General features: G+C 41.2%; 1 protein-coding gene across 4 annotated transcripts in view; it reads left to right on the top strand.

The window, feature by feature from the left end:
• LDLRAD4 (low density lipoprotein receptor class A domain containing 4) overlaps window positions 1-22,408 on the top strand; it is a 408,545-nt gene that overhangs the window by 271,781 nt on the left and 114,356 nt on the right. The window contains exon 1 of one of the 4 annotated variants that reach the window (XM_025204751.1): window positions 14,437-14,456. The exons of the other annotated variants lie outside the window; for them this stretch is intronic. The gene's annotated coding sequence lies outside the window, so the exon portion shown is untranslated. Of the gene's footprint in view, window positions 1-14,436; window positions 14,457-22,408 lie in introns of those variants that run through there. 4 annotated transcript variants of the gene reach the window in all.

Genomic DNA, 22,408 nt, shown 5'->3' with positions numbered 1-22,408 from the left:
TAGGCTCCGTGGGTCCGGTTCTTTTGCGCACAGGAAGGGATGCATCTAGGCTGCTATCGACGACGGGGAGAGGCTAGAGGTTGATCAGACCTCTGTTGCCTGCTTGAAATGCACTAGGTCCGTAAGGATCCACAGTGCTTAGAGATCTTCACACAGCATGAAGTCTCCTCTTCCCGGTGTTCGTGGAGTCCTCCAACTTGGGCGGAAACCACTCAAGCCTTTTATACGGCTAGCAAGCCAATCACTAGCCGCCACGTGTGAATAATTTAGAACTGGCCAATAATGGGACTCGAATTAGCATACAAATGGCAGGAACTCTTTGCAGCGAGCATTTCTGTGCTGCAACAAAGAAATGCACCCTGCAAAGAAAGCTTCAAATTGGCGGGAAATTCTCCCTTGCACCGGGGTTCTCTTTTGCAGCAGAAAACTCCACCGTGCAAAGAAGCTATAATTTAGCGGGAACAATTTAGCAGTGCCGAAGCACACAAAAACAAAAATCACACCCTTTGGGTTGTGACATTATGTTTTTAGGGAAACACAAGCTAAGAGAGGTTGCAAGCCATTTGGAGGAAAAGATTAGAATGAAAAATGACTTTGAGAAATTGGAGAAATACTCTGAAATAAGTAGGATGCAAAATACTTCACTTACATAGGAGTAATCAGCTGTGCAAGTACAAAATGGGGAGTGCCTGGTTGGGCAGAGGTTCCATAGGAAAAGATCTGGGGTTATAGGGATGAGAAATTGGATGTGCATCAACATGCCATGCTTGTTTTAAAAAAAAAGCAAACAGGCAAGCAAGCACCATAATGTGCTTGAGTGTTGGATAGATGACGTGCAGAATAATTATTCTACTTTATTCAGACAACACTACTAAAAGCCTCAGCTGGACATTGTGTCCATTTTTTGGACTCCACACTCCAAGGAAGATGTAACCCAATTGGAGAGTCTAATGGAGAGCAGCATAAGTAATCAGAGAGCTGAAAAATGACTTTTGAGGAAAGGCTGAAAGAATTGGGTTTGTTTAATCTGGAGAAGAAAAGATTGAAGGGAAACATGATCAATTTTTAAATATGCAAAAGATTATTGCAAAGTGGAAGATTATAAACTGTTATCTGTTTCCACAGGCAATAGGGTGACGAGTAAGGGGTTAATATTGCAGGAAGGGACATTTAAGGTTATACGTCAGGAAAAACTTTCTAGCTGTGAAAATGGCTGGTACTGGAATAGGTTACCCAGGGCAGTTCTGAAATCTTCCTTATTGGAGGTTTATAAGAATATGTTGAGCAAGTATCTGTCAAGAATGGTTTAGACATAGTTGATCCTGCCATAGGGCAAAGATGAAGTAAGATTACCTCTTGAGTTCCTTTCTAAGCCTTCTATTGTAGAATTGGCTAATAGGTCTTTTCCTTCTAAACTCTGTTTATGAGGAAATTAAGACAATTAAATGATGAAAACTATGACAACATAAAACATACAGCACAACCTCATTATCACAACCCGTGTTTATAACAAGCCCCTTTTTTTAACCATCCCAACTACAAAAGGTAATGTTTTAATTATGTTGCAACCAATTGACTCACCCTATCATAACACCCTCTTTTAATGAACTTTGTTCATGGTCCCATGATAATTTGTTATAATGAGGTTATACTGTACTAACCTTTTAGGGGTTTAAGCATTTTTACTGAATTTTTTTCTGTGCACACAATACAGTAAACTTACTTGTACTTCACTAATGAATGACAGCATTTATACAAAATCTAAGTATAAAAAAGATTCTACCATAGAACTTGCGTATGTTAACACAGGGCATGTAAAATGTAACATTTGTGTTCCTGCCTCATTAAATTATTGCATGTGAGAGAGTAAAATTATTTTTAAGTTTTAAAAATAGAATCAGGTCTTATCTAAACTATGATTACAGCTGTGCTAGAGAATTCTGTTCCTACACCATAGTGTCCTGAACAAGCTATAGCAAGATTTAGGTTTATAAATGTGTTAAGGAAGCCAAAGTTATGTGAAAAGTTGACATGCTCAGCGCACAGAGGTGTTGTAGCCAGGGTTGTCTGACATAATTGTGGAGTAAAACAGGCACTTAGACATGCCTTTGAATTAAGCTTGACTTGCATAGTTGAACTGTCTTTTATTTATGCTGTTGAAGGGCTTAGAGATTTGGCACTTGAGGTACAGTTTTCTTTTAACAATGCATTGTTTATTAGTGAGGTGTCTTTCATCTTCTGCTTCCTGACTACAGGTGGATTGGTATGATGGTATGGAAAGAATAAGACATGCCAATATGTAATAAAATTTCCAAGCACAGTTTGAGTCAGGCTTTTAGCTTTGACCTTTTTTTTTTTAATGAAACTCTTACCACCCTAGCCAAGTTCTACTTCTGCTGAAGTCAGAGCTGAAAAACATAATAAGCAAATGTTTAAGGTTTTAAAAATCTTTCCAAACTGGTAATTTTTCAGTATTATGGATTTGCTGATATCCCTCATTAATGTGGCATCACCTTCAGCTCAATAATTGCCAAGGTGGATTGATTTAAATCAAGTCAATTTAAATCACTGATTTAAATCATAATTAAAATCAGTGAGCCAAAAGCCCAATGTAAATACAGTAATTGAGTTTATCAACTTTCCCATTGTGTATATTTTGTTGTTGTTGATGTACAGCTAAGTACAGTTTTTACAGTAGATTTGCTACATATATATCCTCAGTGCGTGCATGCGTGCGCGCGCGCGCACACACACACACACACACACACACACACGCACACGCACACACACACGCACACAATTTAGCATACTGGATTGTTAAAAATCCTGCATTTTAATATGCTATAAAATGGTGAAATATATATTTCTTATGCACTAGTTGATTCATTTTTTGCTCATATTTGTTTCAAGCTGCATTAATATGGCAGCTTGAATTTAATTAAACACACTTCACATTTGTTAAATAAAACTGTAATGTTTTTGATACAGAAGCTTTTTTTTCTATGAAAACATGGTGCACATTTAAAACTATTAAACCCTAGTAAATCTGTTACAGTATTAGAAGTATGAACTGTGGCTAGTGAATTAAAACAATTATTTTGGATCTCTCCCGGGAATATTTTCTAAAATGCCTAGGTGAAAGTCATTTGAGCTTAAGTTCCTAGTTGCCTAAATTGCTTAAAAAATGAAGCAGCCATTTATTATTTTTTTAACTTAGGCTATTTTGAAAAATTTTATCCCCTTTCTTTCAAGTTTTTAGAACTCATAAAACTAATCCTCCTCCCCCTTTTTATTCATAGACTGGAAGAGAAAAACAAGCTTTCCTGCTTTTTCAACCCCAATTGATTTTTCAGTTTTGAATGAACCAGTTTTAATGAAGAAATACTCTTTCTGCACCAGCAGAAGAGGCTACTGCTGGTAAAAGCTAGGTTAGCACTTCGACAAGCTCTAGTTTCATGTGGTTTGCTAGTGACTTTCACCAGTTGAGTAGTGTGACTTCTTGAAAACATCCTCAGCGAAACATGTACTGCTTGAATGGTTCACCTCTTGCCCTGAAATTTGTTATGGTTGGCATGATTGGGTGATTAGTAGATGCTATGCCATAGCAGCGTTTTCCTTTTCACAAGTTAGGCATCTATCCTGGTACTTTGTGTTAAGAATATGGGCAAGAAAAATGAGGTAGAGTAAGTGTTTGATCCTTCCACTTCTGTCCTGCCTGCAGCAAAGTTGTTGGTACTGCTTTAACATTTCTTGATGTTCTTTCCAAATATCAACAGCATCCACAATACAGCAGCAAGCTGTCTGGAGGTTGTCACGGCTATAGGAATAGATTTTTGTGTATTCAGCCTATCTTCTGTATTTCCCTTTAGTCCAGTGTTGACTGCTTTAGCTGTGATACTTCCATCAGTTTTGTCACAGTTGTCTTCACAGATGGTCATCAGAATAGACCAGTGCTTAATAAATAGCTCAAAGCAGTCAACCACTGAATTCCATTGCACACCTTGGGGGACAATTAGCATGGATTTCCCAGGTCTCTTTAGTGAAGCTGAAGCAAACTGGTTGCTGCAAAAGTATTTTGCAATTTCAAAAACATTTTCCTATATTCCTGAAGTATTTAAATCTTTGGCTAAAAGATGCATCGGGTGAGCACTGCATCCATATATTATAAGTTTCAGGTTTGTTTCGTTATCTTCTAAGTTTCTTCTTATCTTTGCTACATTTGCAACATTATCTGTGACAAGGCTACACAACACTTGCATTTTTGCTTACACCTTATTATAGTTTTTACTACTACTACTTTTAAATATTCTGCAATATGGTAATTTCCTGATGTATCAATGCTTCTGTGAGAAAAACAATCCAGTCGTTGGTTGTCACACAAGCACATATTACTGGATTGTTGTGTACATTGCTCCATCCATCAAGACTCAAATTAACACTTTTCCCTTGAATGTTTTTGCACACTGTTCAATTTTCTTCTCATGTGCTGTATCCAGAAGCCTTGCAGTAATATGTGTTCTGCTGGGTGGAGTGTAACCTGGTCATAAACTTTAAACCACGTCAGTGAAATGCTTGTTCCGAACAAGACAAACGGGAGAATTAGTCACAGAAAGGAACTGAGCAATCTTTTAATCTAATGTTGTCTGGCTGGACTTCACTGGCCCTGGTTATGAACTCATCCATAGTTTTACTTGACAATAAAGGAAGTCTCTTTTTGGATATAGGTAATTCACTACCTGAGATATATTTAGTTGTAGTACTGTTGCTGGTACCGGTAGATAATTCTGAAGTTGCGTCCATTGCAGGTGATGAACGTTCATAATTTCATGCGTCTAAACTGGGCCTTGAAACAGTGGTTAAAAAGTCACTCACAGTGGGTGCATTACATGAGGCTCATTACTGAGCAGCAGACTAATTTGCTGAGTAAAGTGTCACTGTCTACATGTGTGCAGCAATTAGGGTGTCGTAGACTAATTCACTGCGCTGCCAGGTAGTCTGTTAAAAACAGGTGGTATCTAGCAGTGCAGTAAATTAGTGCTTAAACATGTGTAGACAGTGATGTCAGGATTTGTTTGCTCCAGCTGAAATTGAGCTGGAGTATATTCAGTCACATTAACTGGTGTTGACTATTTAAAAAATGAACACACATGATTTCAATTACAAAATATTTATATTCAAAATCTAATGGATTACTACTTGTGGGAGTATTTGTCAATTGTATATTTTTAATATTACCCCTGACATATTGCTCAGTGTAAGCAAATATACCCGCAGAGTAAAATGTAACAGGAATTTATTAATTTTAAAATAAAAAATGAAACTTTTTTCAAGCTGTTTTATATTGATAAAAAAACAGATTTAAATATAAGAAAGCAACCGTTATTATTTATTGAATATCTTCACTACAGAATGGTGTTTGGAAAAATTATATCAGTTAAACACCAGTTACAAAACATCTGGTACAGGAGGAATCTTTCTTTTATGGTGTCATTTTTAAAAGTAATCCACTGAGTATTACTACAGTTATGCAGTTAATGTGACTGAATGAGTCTTGCCTTGCTCCCCCCGTGAGGTGAAGCTGGATCATGTTGTCCTGTGCCTCATCTTCATATTAATATTTGGAAGATCCCAGGACTCATAACAAGAACACCTGGTTTCAGTCATGGCGGACGGAGGCGCTAATTAACACAAGGATCTTTTTTGGTGGGTATTTGGAGTACGCGCGTGCACTGAGCTGTGCTGAGCTGTGGGGTTGGTCACCATGACTTGAAATGCTGTAGACTCTGGTGGGGCCTAGCCCAATGAATTGTATAGTAAATCATGAGCTTTTTGGACTGAAGTCATGCATAGTTTGTGTTATGTATAAGTAGGTATAAAGGTGTTGCTTTGAAGTGTGTTTATGGAGGATCTGAGCTAATATTTGCAGCAGTTTCAAAAAAAGGTACAAAGGAACAGTACTGGATGAAATAAATCTAGGTGTACCTGTAGTAATTTGCATGCAGTGAAATTGGGTTTGTTTTTTTTAAAGTTGCTTTGACTTGTTGAGAGTCACAAGTTGTTAAGCACCTCCACTCCCCTCTTTTTGAGGTGGGTTGGGCTTGTTTGGGGCTTATTTTTAAAGGCAGTGCTGCTTTTATTCTCGCAAAGCTTGGTAACACTGTTCAAGGTAATTGTTTTCAAATTGGCCCCTCACTTCCATTTGCTTAGGGTGACTAGGGTCTGAAGGTAAGGGGGTTGTGGGTGTAGGAAGGGGTAACAGCGGAAGAAGAAGGTGGGAGGAGCAGAGGGCAAGGGAGCTACTTGATCCCCAGATTTATTTTCCCTGCTGTAGCAGTGGGAAGGCGACAAATTCAAGGTAAACCTCCAATCATTTAGGTTCTATATGTGGAAAATTATAGCACATTTATAAAAGTCCCATATATAGAATCTAATTATTGGGGGGCCAGTCAGATGCTGCAGTATAAAACATATGGGTTAACTATGCATACATTTTTAATCTTGTGTTTAAACAGTCAACACCATTTAACAATACTTTGTGTGTATTATTGCTTTTGAAATGAAGGGTAAATTTGCTAACCTTCTAGTCTCAATATATCAGGTGTATGGAGGGACATTATGCAAGCAGAATTTTATTTTGGAAAGTCTGGTACATTTTTAATGTAACCTTTATTTAAGTCCCCCCAGCACATTCTGTTTTGTTGGTTTTAGTTTATGTAAAATGCATTTTTAACAGAATGGATAGAAGTGCTGCAGAGCTTTGCAGTTTTTTGGAAAGACTCCTCTGGGAACATAAAAAACAAATTGGAAATGTGACTTTAACCAAAAGCTAAAACAAAAAGAGAGAACCACAAATCTCCTGTGTGCTGCCTGATTGGATTTCCAACTCTAAGTAACATTCATGCAGCAAGTCCAGGAGGGATGAAAGCAGCAGGCAGTGGTGAAGGAGTCCTCAGGATTTTTTTTTTTAATTTTTTTCACGTCAGTTAGGAAAACTCCTAGGCCATTTTTCATTGTTTTTCAGTAGTTGGCAGAGTGACTGCCCTAAAAAGAAGCGGAGCAGGGGCAGGGGTTGGGGAAGAATGGGTGTTCCCTTCCACATTTGGTGGAGCGTAGAAGGTCTTGGACTACAAAGCTAGAGATGTTCATTGTAGTGATTAGCCAAAGGGGCTGAGCTAAAGGTCTTCCCTGCCCCCACCTCTTTCCTTGTGCCATGGCCAATAGCATCTGCTCCCTGAACAGCGGATGTGCTGCTCTCAGACTGAAATCATTTCCGGAATGAACACCACTCACTCATGCCATCCTCTCCATATAAAGCTGTACAAGCAGGAGTCTTAGGAGTGTAAGAAGTAAGTCCCTTGGTGTTCTTCTGCTCCCTTTTCCTCTTAAATTTACAATATGTGATTTGATCTTGCATCTCACTTAGGGAAACCCCTGTGTGGAGAGTGTCTGCAAAGGTGGAAAGGGAAACTTGCAAAAATTGAAGTGATAGTTAATCCCAGTGTTGCATCTCAAGTAACTTGTTTTGATCTACATGAAGGAGGAAAGTATATTCCCATCCAACCTATTAGCTAGTGGCACTGAGACAATGTCCCATCTTCTCTTCTCCGTTAAAGAGCTCTTTACAATATGTACTCTGGATGTACTGTGGTTTGCATGGCAAGTAGGGGGTTGGTGACGGTAAACGCTCCTGGCAAAGGAGTACTGATGGACATCCCTGCTAACTTCTGCCCGCTCCTGTGTCTTTTGTTCCTGAAGCGGTCACACCACAGTTGCTACTGCTTGCCTGGTCCTCAGTGTTTGTCCTTGACCTGGAAGTCACAACCTGCATTTGTTTTTTTCCTGTTGATCATCTTTTTTTTTTCTTCCAGGAACTACACACCTGATCTTAAAAAAAATGTTCTTTCGTCTTTTGTTTTTGTGCCTTTACAGTGCACTCAAATAACATCTTATAGCCCCTCTCTGCAACTGTGAGGGCCAGAACCTTTTTTAAAAAACTGTAAACCAATATTCTGAGGAAATCACTTGTCTTCAAGAGCTTTAACTTAAACATCAAATTCTGTAAGACATGCAAAAACATTGCATAAGTTGGCACCCCTGAGTCAATTCTTATAGAGAAGGAATTTGTTGTATTTTTAAATGTTTCAGTAATTTAAAATCTTGCTTTGAAAAGAAGTCTTCTCATTCAAGCAGTTCACACAGCTTGCAACAGTCCTGATTTTACAGGGTTCACAGAGATTCCAGCTTGCTTTCCTGTGTGACCCAGACATCCTGTCCCTTAAAATGTGCCAGACAGACAAGAGGTTACTCTGAGAAACAGCTGTACTTTTCCCAGAGTCTGCTGTTCAGTGTTATGAACAAATACGTAAGCTGGGGTATTGTCACTGGGTAGTTATTTGTGCATCTTTTCCAAAAGCTGAATGTGAGAGTTATTTAGAGAGAGAAATCGTTTTGCAGCTCAGTTTTCCTCTTTTCCTTCTATCAGTTGTTCAGGAGCACTTAAAAGCTCTGGTTAACAGCTTGAAGACTCATTTGATTGAAACAGAAATTAAAGGGCCCCAAACCAACTTACTATGTTTTGTTTGAAAATGTACTGACGAAGGCAGAGAAATGCCTGAATTTTTCTGTAACTGAATGTGGTTACATTTCAGTTTGCTTGCATTGAGGATTGTGCTATTCAGCTGAAGAAAATAATTTAAAGATAAATATATTTTGCTAAAATAAAGATGTGTTTTCAGTTTTGACTGTGTGCAAAGCAAAGCTTATTTTTTTACCTCAGAGAAACTTAACCAAAGGTTTTTGGGTTTTTTTCTTCCTACTTAGGAATCTTTCTTCCAATTACAAATTACAAGTTTCTTGACTTGTAAAGAAACTTGTAATCTGCAGAGAAAATGCATGAAATGTGTATAATAGTATAAGGAACACTAGTGTGGTTCATGACATAAGGCAATTGTGTAACTTGTGTCACTATTTAACTGTTGCTGGGAAATTTTCAGTGAAAATTCTTTTTACCAGGAAAATATTGGTTACTTGAATTAAATTTCTCATAGAAAGTTTCTTGGATCCACAGTAGAATCTGGTCAGAGAGGAAGAACCAGTCCAGAATAGCTGGTACTCCAGTAGTGTAGGGTCTCTCAGATTCCAAGTATGTGCCCTAACCCTAGGTAGTAGTTATTCTTGTATAGCTCTTATTCTTCCCTCTTGGAGCAGTTTTATTTTGTATAGGTGACTAAATGTTAATTGAGAGAGAAAGAGACAGACAGACTGTATAGGCTCACTCACCTGGAAAGAGAGCACCTCAGGGTCAAGTTCTTTTTGCAAACCAGGCAGAGTAAGCCTCCAAAATCCCAGGCTCTGAGCTATCCTGAACTGAATCTTGCTCGCTCTCTCTCTCTGTTTTTCTCTTTCTTAAAAAGTTTGAAAGGAATTAAAACTAAATGTTGAATCCTTGAAAGCTTTGCCATATGGAATCTTGTTTTCTGGCCAGCCCCAATAATTATTTCTGCTGTTAACGATACTTTTGTATCTCAAATGTGCCCAGGTACTTTAAAAAACTCCAAGAAAATGGTTTACTTTGAGCTAACAGATAAAACCGGGAAAGGCAAAAGACAATAGAAGTCATGGGATGGAAAGGCAAATTAGCCATGTTGTGGAGACTAGTCAGAGACAGTCCTTGTCCCCAGACAGATTACATTCTAAGCATATAAAATGGAGAATAGGAGGGGAAATGGAGTTAGAAAGAGGTGAAGCAATTTTCTAACAGTCATACTATAGCTTGATGACAAACTGAGGATTAAAACTCTCCTTGAATCAGAATAGTGTCCTATTGAGAGCACACTATCTCCTTAACTTAAAGTATACTGCCAAAAAACATAATTATTACTTTAACCCAACACATAAAATGGTGCATTTGCTTTGTGAGTCATTCCTTGGGTCTGGGTCTTATAGAGCAGTCCTGGTTCAACTGTTCTTACAGTACATCCACAGCTCCATTTTGACAGAGTTACGGTTGGGGTAGGTAGGTCTGAGGTCTGTCAGCCAAGGCTCTGTATTTTTTTTTTATTTATTATAAGCATACTCAACATTTGGGTGGTGTACAACACTGCCAGCCAATCTCTACTGCTTCACTGTAGACATTATGAACACATGTTGCTGCTTTTCTGTGCTAGAGTCTTTTAATGTGCATGTCAAGCACCAGTGAATCCACTGGTCCTGCATGACGTTGGATTATCCTTTATGTTGTGAACCAGTAGATCCTGCATGTGGTGTTTTATTGTGGAAATACGCTCTCAGAGTTGCTTCTTCAAAACTATTCAATGCTGGAATCGCTAGTTCTGCTGACCATCACCTCTCTATTAAAGATGAGAAGGATGTAATCCATTTTGTTTTATACAAACTCAGCGTGACACCTTGGCTTCTGATAAGTACCGAGTATAACCCTTACTTGAGCAAAGTTTTGGATGCCCCCCTGAAAGTCTAAAAAGTAATTTTTTTCATCTAAGTTCAGCAAAAGCTTTTATGAACAAGTGCTTCACTTCTGGTGTTATTTTTTCTAAAGTTAAGTGGGCATTTTAAAATAGAGTAATACTAAATAAATCATATTGATATTATGTTATATTCCAGGAAAACTGGATAGTTAGATGCTGGTATTTATAGATAACTGGATTTGTCTTAGATGTAAAGTGCAGGGGACGTATATGTTTTTCATAAAGAAACAGGCATTTCAAATGTGTCTTTTAAAGCCTTTCTTCTCTTCAGTTCACACATAACTAAAACACATTCTGAAAGGTATTCAATCCTGGTTGAAAGCTGGAGATGTGTTTATGCTGCAGGTTGTTAAATATATTTACAGCCTTTTCTGGGAGCTCAATGGGGAATCTGCTGTGGTTATTTATTAGTCTGCTTCCACAGCTGCTGGTTGAAATTAAAGAAAATCTATCCATGCAATTTGCAGAAACATTAAAAATTGCTTCACATTATAATGAGTGGTAGGATAGGTAATCTGAGTGAAGCCCAACATATGTTGTTAGTTACAGTATGTTGAAAGGAATGTCAAGTGTGAAATATACAGATAATCAATGTCAGCAGATCAACAGTTTTTAAAATATAAAAACAGTCTTGATGTCTGGTCTGATTTTTTTATATTTCATTTGTGACTGCTTGAGTTGCCCAGGGAAACCTAAGATATAAGATATCTCCTAAAAGCCTTGTAATTTCCTATTTAACATTCTTGACTCAGCGAAACTCCCATTGTCTCCCGTGGCAGATTTACCAGGGTAAGGTATGTGAAATAGAGCCCAAAGATGGGGCTGAAGATAAAATGGACTCTGCTTCTGATTTTCTTTGTGGATGGACCTAGTCAGTTTTCTGCCAGTGATTACAAGAAACACTGCATCAGTTCAATTTGAAATGGGAAACTTACCATTTTTCTCTTTATGATTCCTAAGACTGATCAATAGCAACATAAACCTTCTGCATGAAAGGTACCTGCATGTAAACCAGTATTTACATATTGCCATAATCCTGCTCAGTCTCTACCCGTTAGATACTACCAGGCTTCTTTTTTCATATGCATATAATTGGCCATGTGTGCTGCTAAATTTCCTGCATAGGTTCCAATCACTGTTTCTGGCTTTAGCTACTTCTGGCACAGACTCTCTGGCTGGTTCTCCTGGAAGTTGATGACCATTCCAGGGATGACCACCTAGGACTCCCTAGTAGCTGAAGCGTACCGTTAACTGGAACTGCATACTTGGCATTGGGTTTATAGTTTATCCTTCCAGCCCAATAACAATAGACCCAGATATCGCAAAAGGATTTCTAAGGCTGTCACTGTTCACGTAAGAGAACACTCCAATAGGTTTTCAAAGACAAAAGAAATATATGCAAGTAAACTCCTGCCTCTCTTTCCTCCATTCTCTCCCTCCATTCCCTGGGACAGTACATAGCAACCTGCCCCCTGGTGGTCTGGCACCCCCTGCTGCCATGTCTGGACATATTGGTGGCAGTGTGGAATGCAGGGAGCTAACGATGGGTTGGTACAGAGGTGGGGGAAGAGCCCAGGACCAGACTACTCTTGCATTACACCTTATCTATAAGCATAGGAACCAAGCATTATTACTAAGGGTAATAGGCAGCAGAACTGTACTCATGCAATGTTAGGTGACCTACAGAGTGCTATAGTCATAGCAGGAAGAGGCATCTGCCACCCCTAGTCTTGGGGTGTGAGGCGTCTCCCGCGGGTGGTTGAGGGTCATGCGGTCAGGGTCCCTGGAGAGGGGGATCCAGGGCCTGTGGGCAAGGATGTTGGGGCTCTCAGAGCCCGTGGCCTCAGCAGTAATGCTGGCTTCTGTACTGCCCATGCCCACACCCCTGCAGCCCTCTCAGGCAGACCGTGGGTTGGGGATCGCCCATTGTCTTCCACCTGCACCAAGACACATCTTTGGTCTCGACTCTTAAGGTTGGGACTTAGAGCATTATGTCTATCACCCACCCCTCTGCTGGCACCTTTTGGTTCCAGTGGAGGGTTCTGCCCCATTGGCATAGCCCTGGGTTCCAGTCCTACCCACCCTTCCAGGTTATCTCACTGCCCCACCACCCACCAGCCCGGTTCACTGTTTTTCACTAAAGGGAAGAAGAAACAATTTCTTGATATAGTTAACGTTCAACAGCTTTTATTAAAGAAACTTGTTTTTGGCAACTGAAGACAGGTAAACTGAGCCACTTCTCTTTCCCATACCATATTCTGCCATATTCAGGTGTTTGCCTCACAAGGCTGGTGTCTAGCTGGCCAGGGTTTTCTTCAACCCTAACTGCCTTGCAAAGCACCCAGAAAAAGAGTGGCTCTTTGATCCCTGTGGAGAAACTGAGTCAGGAGCCACATGGTGGACAGATTCCTACCTAAAGCAGGGGGGTGGCCACTCAGGGCTTCCAGCTTCCTGATGTTCTCATGCCCTCTTCTCCAGGGACTGCCTCCTGTGCTGCTGGTCCAGGAGATAATTTGCCAGGGCTTCCCTGACCAGGGCTTCCTGCTGGTTGGGCTGTCCTGGGCATGTATGTTTTGGTAGACACAGGCTGTAGCTTACCTCTGAACACTGCCCTTCCTTGGCACATCATGCCTCCTCTGTCCAGTAAGTGACCCCACAGGGGACACCAGGCTCCTGTATCCTAGGCAGAAAGTCATGTGCCACCATGAAACACCTGTTGGGTCATCTCCAGACAGGCATGTGTAATGTCCCACAGCCTTTGGCAAGAATCATACAAGCTGACAAAGGACAGATTGTAGGTTCTGGGTCTGTGGGCTTGTGCATAAAGAGTAGGGATTTGTGTTTGGGTCTGGCAGAGAAACTGATACTTGCAGTTAACAAGAGGGGGCATTCACTCTGGGTCTCTTCTGGGAGGGCAGGGTCACTGTGATGGGGAGGTCCCCTGTGTCAGCCTGCCAGTCAGGGCTTTCTTGCACACACAGCTGCACCTAGCAATCTCTGGCAGCCTGGGGAGGCCACATGGCATGCTGGGATGTGTGGTGAGGAACCTTCCTTCCATGGGCTGTCATGAAGGCAGACTGCCTGTGTGTCTCATCTGTTGAACACTCGTATATTGCTCTACTGATAGGAGTTTAGACCACTTCAACTCAACTGCACAGCTTAGATCAGTTCGTTTGAACAAAAGGCTGATAGCATGGAAGTATTGTGTTTTTGGCATAGACTACATGAGCATTTCTTTTTCTGCTGATTTTACCACAGCGCTAATTTGGTTTCGTAGATTTCGTAGACATTAGGGCTGGAACGGACCTTGGAAGATCATCGAGTCCAGCCCCCTGCCTCAGGGGCAGGAAGACCTAATGTTTCTTAAAGGAGTCCAGAGTAGGTGCTTGCACCACCTCTGGAGGCAGGCCTTGGGGGCTTGGACAGTAAAGAAGTTCTTCCTTATGTCCAGCCTGAAATGGTCTTGGAGGAGTTTGTGACCGTTGGACCTTGTCATCACTTGGGGCGTTCTAGTGAACAGGCGTTCCCCCAGATCCTGATGTACACCCCATGCATTCTTATCTCTATATCCTGAAATAAAGGCTAGAAGGTAAGACTCTACCTACAAAGAGGAATTTACCAGATATGTACCACCTTGAATAATGCCTGATTTTTTTCCCTTGTATTCTGATCATACAAGGACACAGTTAGCATTTTCCCAATTCTTTTGTCTTGAATTATAAGGCTGTTTATGAATAAAACAACTGTAATACTGTGAGAGAGGTGTAAAGTTTTGAAAAATGCAGAATATAGTGAGCAAAACTGTAGTCATGCTATTTTCCTCCCATCCATAGAATTAGAGGGTTCAGATATGTAAGAAATATACTGTGTCATTCCTCCTCAGGTTCTTGCAACAACATGAAAGCCCTGTTTGGTGGTTTTGGCACATCCTACTGAAACTTTGTTGGTGTAGAACCGACCAGGCTAAAGAAGGTAAACATCTTTTGGTGTTATGTCGTTCCAATAGGAACAAAAGTTTGAGATACAAATACTAATTCAGGTTGGTTTCAGCAGTTGTACTTGGCAGCCAGTGAGAAAAACTACCCTGCTTTTCACCATGGCAGTGATTGATTGTGTACATGTAGAATGAGTCCTGTAAACACTGCTGATGAAGTATAGGTTTCCTCTAAGACTTCAGTGATTTATATGCATATGACTGAAGCCTGGTTACCAAAAGCTTTTGGACCAGTATAGTGCAGAGAAATAGGGATAACCCACAGTGTATGCACAAGTCCATGTCAAACATGACAGTCTACACTGTACTGCTTTCACTGGCTAGCTATACACATCTACTTATACACTTGTAATCAGATATTTCTAAATAAATATATTTGGGTAAATTTCCTTAAATGGTACCTTTAGGAAAAAACCTTCAGCTTTTACCATATTTACTTACTCAAATCCAAAACAACATTTTCCACTCCTCATTCAACCTGGGGAAAAAAATCCCTCATCTAATACCAGTGGCGGGGAAGGGGGGCGGGGGCGGAGGAGGAAGAACAGCTGGCAACTGTTGCTCCGACTCCAGCCCTGACCCAAGAATAGGGTTGGAGCTGCAGCTGTTGCTCCATCCTCCCCCATCACATACCCCCTACATACCCCAGGGACACAGAAGTGGTTATGGTCATGGTAGCAGGCCCAGCCTTAGCCCCAGAGTTGAGACTGGAGCTGTCACCACTGTTGCCACTGCTGCATGGTTGGGCAGGGCCTGAGTGACCATGTGCACCATGGCCCAGGCTGGAGTGAGGCTAGAGCCAAAACTGGACCTGTGATGAAGTGTAAATGGGGGCGGGCAGCAGGAGAACCAAGCAGAGGGGCAGGTGAGGGTGGTAAATGGTGAGGGGTTAGCAGGCATCAGGGGGTACAGGCACTGTGGAGAGGGTGGGTATCAGGGGGTGCAGGCATGGGGGAGCAGAGAGAAGGAGGCCAATTGGCAGGGAGAAAAAGTGCAGGAGGGTGCAGGTACAGCAATGGAGCCAAGAGGGAGGGGCATAGGTGCCAGGGTGTGCATGCATGGAAAGGGGTGGGGACAGGTGGCATAGTTTAGGCCACTTGACTCCCCTGCTGCCTACCCCTCTGCCACTTGCCCTGGTGTAGCAGTGGGGGAGATGAATTTAAGAAGATCCTCCAATAATTAGATTCTGTACCTGGAAAATTATAAGAAATTTATCAATTTTCCATGTGTAGAATCTAATTATTCAGTGGTCATCTTAAATTGGAAGTTGTCTTGGCTTCAGGTAAATATAGGCTATTTGAAGAGTTGTAAAAGGTCTATTAGAGACCTTTGATCACCTCATTGATGGTGCTGGTACATTTCCCCCACTATAGTCTCAAGGGCCTTGCCTGTTCTTTTTTTTTTTAATGATTGAAGCCCATTTCATTTCTTTATGCTTAATTATGTATTCCTGCAGTTTCCTAAACAAGTAATTTTCTTTTGTGTCTTTTGTCCCTTTCAAATGCTTGCAAACATTTACAAAGTCTCTCTTTGTAATATCTAACTTGGATGTGGTCATTTCTCATGAGCCAGTCCCTGGCCCCATGATAAATGTTCTGCTTATCTATGAATTTCTCTAACGTGTAGATATGTTTCTGGTATTCAGGTGCCCCAAACCATATGGCATTTTCTGTGTGGATACACCTGTAGAGACTTTTACTCCTTGTTTTTACCTGATGCTTTTTCAAATGCAGTCCAAAATCTTATCTCCATTTTTGCTGCCTGGTCATACATCAAGCTTATATTCAGCTTCTTGTACTCTATTGCTACTAGATATCATTGTTGCCAACTTTCTCAATCTTATGACAAGACTCTTGATAATTGATGCTGTTCTTGAAACTCCATCTTACAGAGGTTAGTGATTTCTCAGCTTTCATTAAAAAAAAAAAAAGCAAAAAACAAAAAACTTTTCTCTCTCCTTGTTTGAAAGAAAAGCTTAAATGTATGATCCCAAAAGCTCAGATATAACCAATAATATTTTACTTAAAGTTTATTTTTTTTAAATCTCATGACTCTTCCCTGATTTTGGAGGCCTGACTCATGGTTTCTGAACATCTGGGACTGGTAGTACACAGTGTGTTATTAATTAATTACGTGCATTAATTATGTAATTAATAGACTGTTTACCCTCACTTTCCATTCATTACCAAAGCTATTAAATAAAATTGAGCCCAACACAGATTGCTTACAGCATTCCACTGGATGCCTCCTTTCTCTTTACTGAGAAAATCTTTTGTCATATTTGTTCCTGGAATGTCATCGGTCCTATATAAACGGATCTGCCAGTCAGTAGTTTTGCATTTGTGGTTAACATTGGGAAATCCAGACTTCTGGCAAAACTCCAGTAGACTCCAATGGGAGCAGGAGCAAGCCTGTGATGAATGATAGATGTCTGGAGGGATTTCCTTTCAAAACCCCTACAAATCTGTAGAATTTTGTATGTAAAATGTACCCAATCTCTATATGCCATTTCTCTTTGCATTTTATTTCACTCAGCCCTTCATTTATTATGTAAAGGTCAGAGTTGACTAAGCCTGAACTAAGAGGAAGTCAGTGTAGCTTTTACGAGTCAACAGTCACTGATGAACCTAAGAAAACTCTGGCAGAAATATTGCCAGTTTAGGTAAGCGGCCGAATTTTGTGGATCAGTAGTTTGACATCTTCTTTCCTTAAAAGGGAGACTCGATTTTATATTCTTTGTTACTGGCATATTTTGAGGGATTGTATTTACAATCTATATATAGTGTGAATATTAATGTAGTAAACATATATAGTGGTGTACTTTAAAATTCTTTAATGAATTGTAATTCACAAGTGTATGTATGTGCTTTTGTAATTATTAGTGCCAAGTTGGCACTTAGTAGCACAACCATTTTTTTTTTAACCAGGATTTGATTTTATATATATATATGAAAAACAGTTTCTAATAGAACAGCCATTCAGTTGGAAGGATGTACCAAATATACCGTACTCAACAGACAAGCATAGTTGCTGACCATAGAAGCATAAAGCATAGGACTAGACTAGAAGGGGCACCAGAATATCATCAAATTCTGGGTAGGATCATCCTTGTCTAACCAGCCCAGACAAATATTTGCCTTACCTGCACTTGAAAACTTCCAGTGATGGAGATTCCACAACCTCCCTATGTAATCTGTTCCACCCTCACAGTTAGAAAGTTCTTCCTAAAATCCAAACTAAATCTTCCTTATTGCTATTGATGCTCGTTACTTTTTCTCTTGTCTCCTGTCAATATATCGATCCCCTCTTTGGTTATGGTACTGAATGTCTGTTCAGAACTCTTTGCAAATCATTTTGCCATAAACTAGCAGGAGCTCAGGTTCATGTATGTGGTTCACCAGAATGCATGCTTCCACATCTAAAGCTTGTTTTTGTTATGTAAATATAGTATGCTAGCAAGTAACTGTCTATAGAAATTTTAGCTCATAATTACATAAACATATGCAAAATTGTGGGCAAAAGGAAAGGGAGGTTAATTAAGTCAAGGCTGGTCCCCATTATATACTTGTGCATGTCATGATAGGGAGTGGGTAAAGGTAACCTTATGGTAGGGAAGCGGGATGCATGGTGTTGGTTTTACTTTTCGGAGAGCTGTGCTGGCAAATTTTCATCTATTCCAATGAAAGTCCTTGGCAATGTTACTTTAGGGACTGTGACAAAAAATGGTTTGGGAGCAGTTTAAGAAATAAGACCCTCAGCAGTGCACTTTGCCCTGCTTTTGAAATGTATATTTAAAATACAGGGTTGGGAGGGTGGAGAGTCTGTAAAGTTAATCCATTCTCCTCAAAAGTCAGCAAACAACCCCCCACTGGCCTTAGTGTGATTCTGTAATAAGAAACAATCTTCATGTGAGATTATTTTCATGGAGAATGGAAAGTATTACAGAATCTTCCTGCTTGGTCCATGTACAGACAAGGCCCTGTGGTAATGGGCCATGGCAAGTGCCTAACAAGAATGTGTTTGGGATTATTATTTACCTGTGTTATGGCAACACTTAGAGGTCCCAAACAGGATCAGAGCTCTGTTTGGTTGGGTGCTGACCAAGCAAAGAGGACTAAACAATCCCTTTTTTGCAACCCTTTCTTTCAGCATATGTTTCTGATTGCATAAACATGGATTCTTCCTTCCTTCCTGAGATGCAGAGGATGAAGTCTCAAAACCCACGTTCTTCCTTATCCTGCAGTGTGGGACCCTGTATGAAACCAAACTACTGTTTTTGCTAAAATGAGATGGATATAGCTCCCTTAGGAGTCTGTTCAGCATCAAATATCAGAGACAAGCAGGGATCCTAGTTTTCCATGATAAAAAAACCAAAATTCTGCGATAAAAACGCATAAAAATCTGCATTTTTCTGCAGCAGCCCCACACAATCCTGATTGGCCAAGGGGCCACAGCAGTGGCCCTGCCCCTCACCACTAATTGGCCAAGAGGACTGCTGTTTAGCCATCCTCACCCCCACTGAATGGATGAGGCTGCATGATGGGTAGCCACCTTGGCTAATCAGTGATGGAGGAAGGATGGGATGGCCACTTTTCAGTGGGCTCCTGCTGTGGCCATGATACCCACTGGCTCCGGCAGGGGAGCCAATATTTTATTTTTAGTAAGGTTTTGGGGTTTTTTTAATTTTTCATTTTCCCCCAGTGATTTGAAAGATTCTCTGTAAAAATGCAAATTTCTCATTTTTCTGTGGCAAACAGATTTCTAGGATCCTTGCTGATCAGTGCTGTCTCTGAGCCAGTCAGAAGAGTCTTTACCAAGGGGCATGAAGGTGCATGCCCCCCTGGGATTCAGCGCACAGTCTTTGTAATGCTGGTAGCTTATCTTTAACTTTGGTGCGACACATGCTAGCACTGGTATTTGTGTCACAGGGATGGTCAATTTGGATTCATTTTTAAGAGATGAAAGGAAGTTGCTTGTTTCAGCTTTTGTACATGCAGTATTTCCTTCCCCTTTTGTAGGCTGAGCCAGTCTGCCCATTTCCTAAGAATAAGTCAAAAGATTTCTTAGATTTGTAGCCATTTATTGACATCAGAATAGTAGAGTTCTCTGGCTTTTCAATTCAGTTAGCAAGGAAATTTGCCATAGAAAGCTCAAATATTGCAGGATAAGTCCCTGGAGGCAGGGAAAATATTCCTATTCATCAGAGCCACTAAAAAGTAGAAATTTTAAAACGTTAGAATTGTTTTTTTTTCAAGCCTCACCAAAGTCTGTGATCTCGCTGTTCATAATTTGTTTTGCTGAATTCCATGGTTAGGCTGTATGTGAATACAGCATTTGCTACTGTAATTACCTCTCACAGCCACATTAGGGCCACATACAGTTCAGCCTGTCAAAGACATTTTTTTCTGGTCCTGCATTAGCGGTGCAATTCAATCTGATCTTTTATGGGGAAGTGGCAAATTGGTTTGTAAAGGATTCCTAAAGGCTTTGTTGTGACAGCCTCAGTCTTTACTCAAGCCTCTGGAGAACACCCCCGCCCCCCATCCCAAATAAACAGAATGTGTTCCAATGCATATTATAGAAACACACAAATCTGGAGGAACAAATCTGCCCGCACAATTGCTTCTATATTCTTCCTCTTCCACAAAGATCCCATAGAACCTCACTACATTATATACAGTGGAAACACATGTGAAAACACAGTTTGCCCTGAAGAGGTTGCAGTCTACAAATGAGCTTGATGGGTATCCAGATAAGAACAGACTATGGTATTTTGTGCCTTTATAAGGCTTTGCCTCTTTCAAGCACTGTACAAATATTAAGTGACTTAATGTTTGCCTTTGTGTAGAAGGAAAATTAGCATTTTGCTGTATTACCTAATTCAGGTATGTGTCTGTCATTCTAGCACTCTCCAAAATGTGGTGAGCCCATGCTCACACATGTCTACATTATCATCATGCCTGAGGCTTATCATTGTGGGGCCCACAGTCTGACTTGGGTGGTTGACATCAATCTCTCATTTTTTTGTTCTGGTTTAATCCTCTAATGAAGTGGTGTTCAATGTTTTGGCCTCACAGGCCTGATGAGTGGTGTGGGACCCTTCTTGGTGCTGCATCTGGCTTGGGCGTTTGACACTGTCCCTCCCAGTCCCTGCATGCCAGAACTGGGTACCAGGGCCTGGCACTGCCCCCTCCTGCCCCCTGCATGGTAGAATTGGGTCCTGGGGCCCTGGCACCTCCCCCTCTCACCCCTTGCCTGCCAGGATTTCATCCCGGGGGCCTGGCACAGCCCCCTCCTGCCCCCACATGGCAGGATTGCATTCCAGGGGACTGGCATCGCCCCCTCCTGGCCCCTTATGGATTGGGCCCTGGGGCCTAGCGCTGCCTCTGCCTGGCTCTGTGTGCTGGGATCAAGTGCCCAATCTAGCGTGCAGGGCCTAGGGCTCCCCACGCATCTGGAGAATTGGCAGCAGGGGAGTGGTGCTACTGTTCGCTGTGAAATTTCCAGACCCGTAGGGAGCCCCATGGGCTGAACAGCACAGTACCATGGACTGGAGATTGAGCACCCCTGTTTTAATCTGTAGAAGCTGTTGCTCTCACAGCTGCCGGCTGCGTCTTGTCACTTTGCTGTTCAGCTTAACTTATTCTCCCACCATGATGTACAGAAAGGGAGGCAGCCAGCAATGCAGGAGTTTCATTTCAGCATGTTTCTGGGAGAGAGAGAGAGAAAGGACAAAGATCAGGTGGGGAAGACACAATGGTGGGAACCCATAGCAGGGGAAGAAAGAAGGAGCAGATCTATCTTTTACCCACGTTTTGGTCACACTGGTTTCTCTGCCTGACCTCAGACTAACATAGCTAGCTATCTCTGCTTTCCTTCCCAATCTAGTAGCACTCTCTTGTGCATGTTCTGATTTAGGCCTGCCAAACAAAAATTCTTTCATTTTTCGTTGCTTCTTGCCTTCCACAGTGGCAGTTGGCAGTGAAATTAGATTACTGATGCCTTGCCTGCACATAGGCTTGAACTGATATAATTCAATGGGTGCAAATTTCTGTACTCATTTCTTTCAGTTTGGCTAATCTATTTTCAATTTAAACCTGTTCTTAATTGACTTATGCTAAACTGATATAAGGTTGGTTTAAGCTGAGATAAGTGCGCCAGCCTTGACAGCTTCAAGAGATTAAAGATTTTTTTTTTTTTTAAATAATGGATTTTTTAGTCTGTCTTTTTCTTTTTTTAGTTCTCCTTTGCTTTAATGTGTGTGAGATAATCACAGGTTGAAAAGTCAACCTTTAATGCACTTGAAAATGCATCCTCTCCCTGGCTGCTCAAATGGAGAGTCTGCTTACCCTCTTCATTCTTTAGCTAAGAGAATCATAATGGTCATAATAATTACTGTTATTAGCCATTTCCTAATAATAATTAGTAATTTCCTATTGCTGTCTTGACTTTGCTCCTTCCTACTCTCTCCATATTCCCCTTTATATAAAGGTTGTAAAATGGAACTGGAAAATAAACGAGGAAAATCCCAGAAATACTCTCCTTATATATAGGGGTGCACCGATAGAGATTTGGGGGGCAATACCGATATTCGATCTTTAAGGAGGCATACTGGCTGATATCAATCTGATTTCTGATACATCTGTGTGCAGCTGGTAAGTCTGTTGTGGTGGATGGGGAGTGGGGAGGGAAGGGGCCTGGCACAGGGCAGATCAAGAGAGGGAGGGAGTGGGGCAGGGGCTGGGGTAGGCGCTGCCCAGCTGGGGCAGGGTGCAGGATAGAGCTACAGCTCGTCTGGGAGGTGCTGGGGGGTTGGCTCCCTCCGTTGCAGGCACCACGGGAGAACATGGCAGGCGGGCATGTGACCCTGGATCTGCGTGGGGCAGGGCAAGGAGGGGCTGCTGCTGCGGGCTGGGGCCGGGACTGTGTC

Source organism: Alligator sinensis, unplaced genomic scaffold (genome assembly GCF_000455745.1).
Source record: "Alligator sinensis unplaced genomic scaffold, ASM45574v1 scaffold515_1, whole genome shotgun sequence".
Classification (NCBI taxonomy): Eukaryota; Metazoa; Chordata; order Crocodylia; family Alligatoridae; genus Alligator; species Alligator sinensis.
This window is presented reverse-complemented; position numbering and strand designations above follow the sequence as displayed.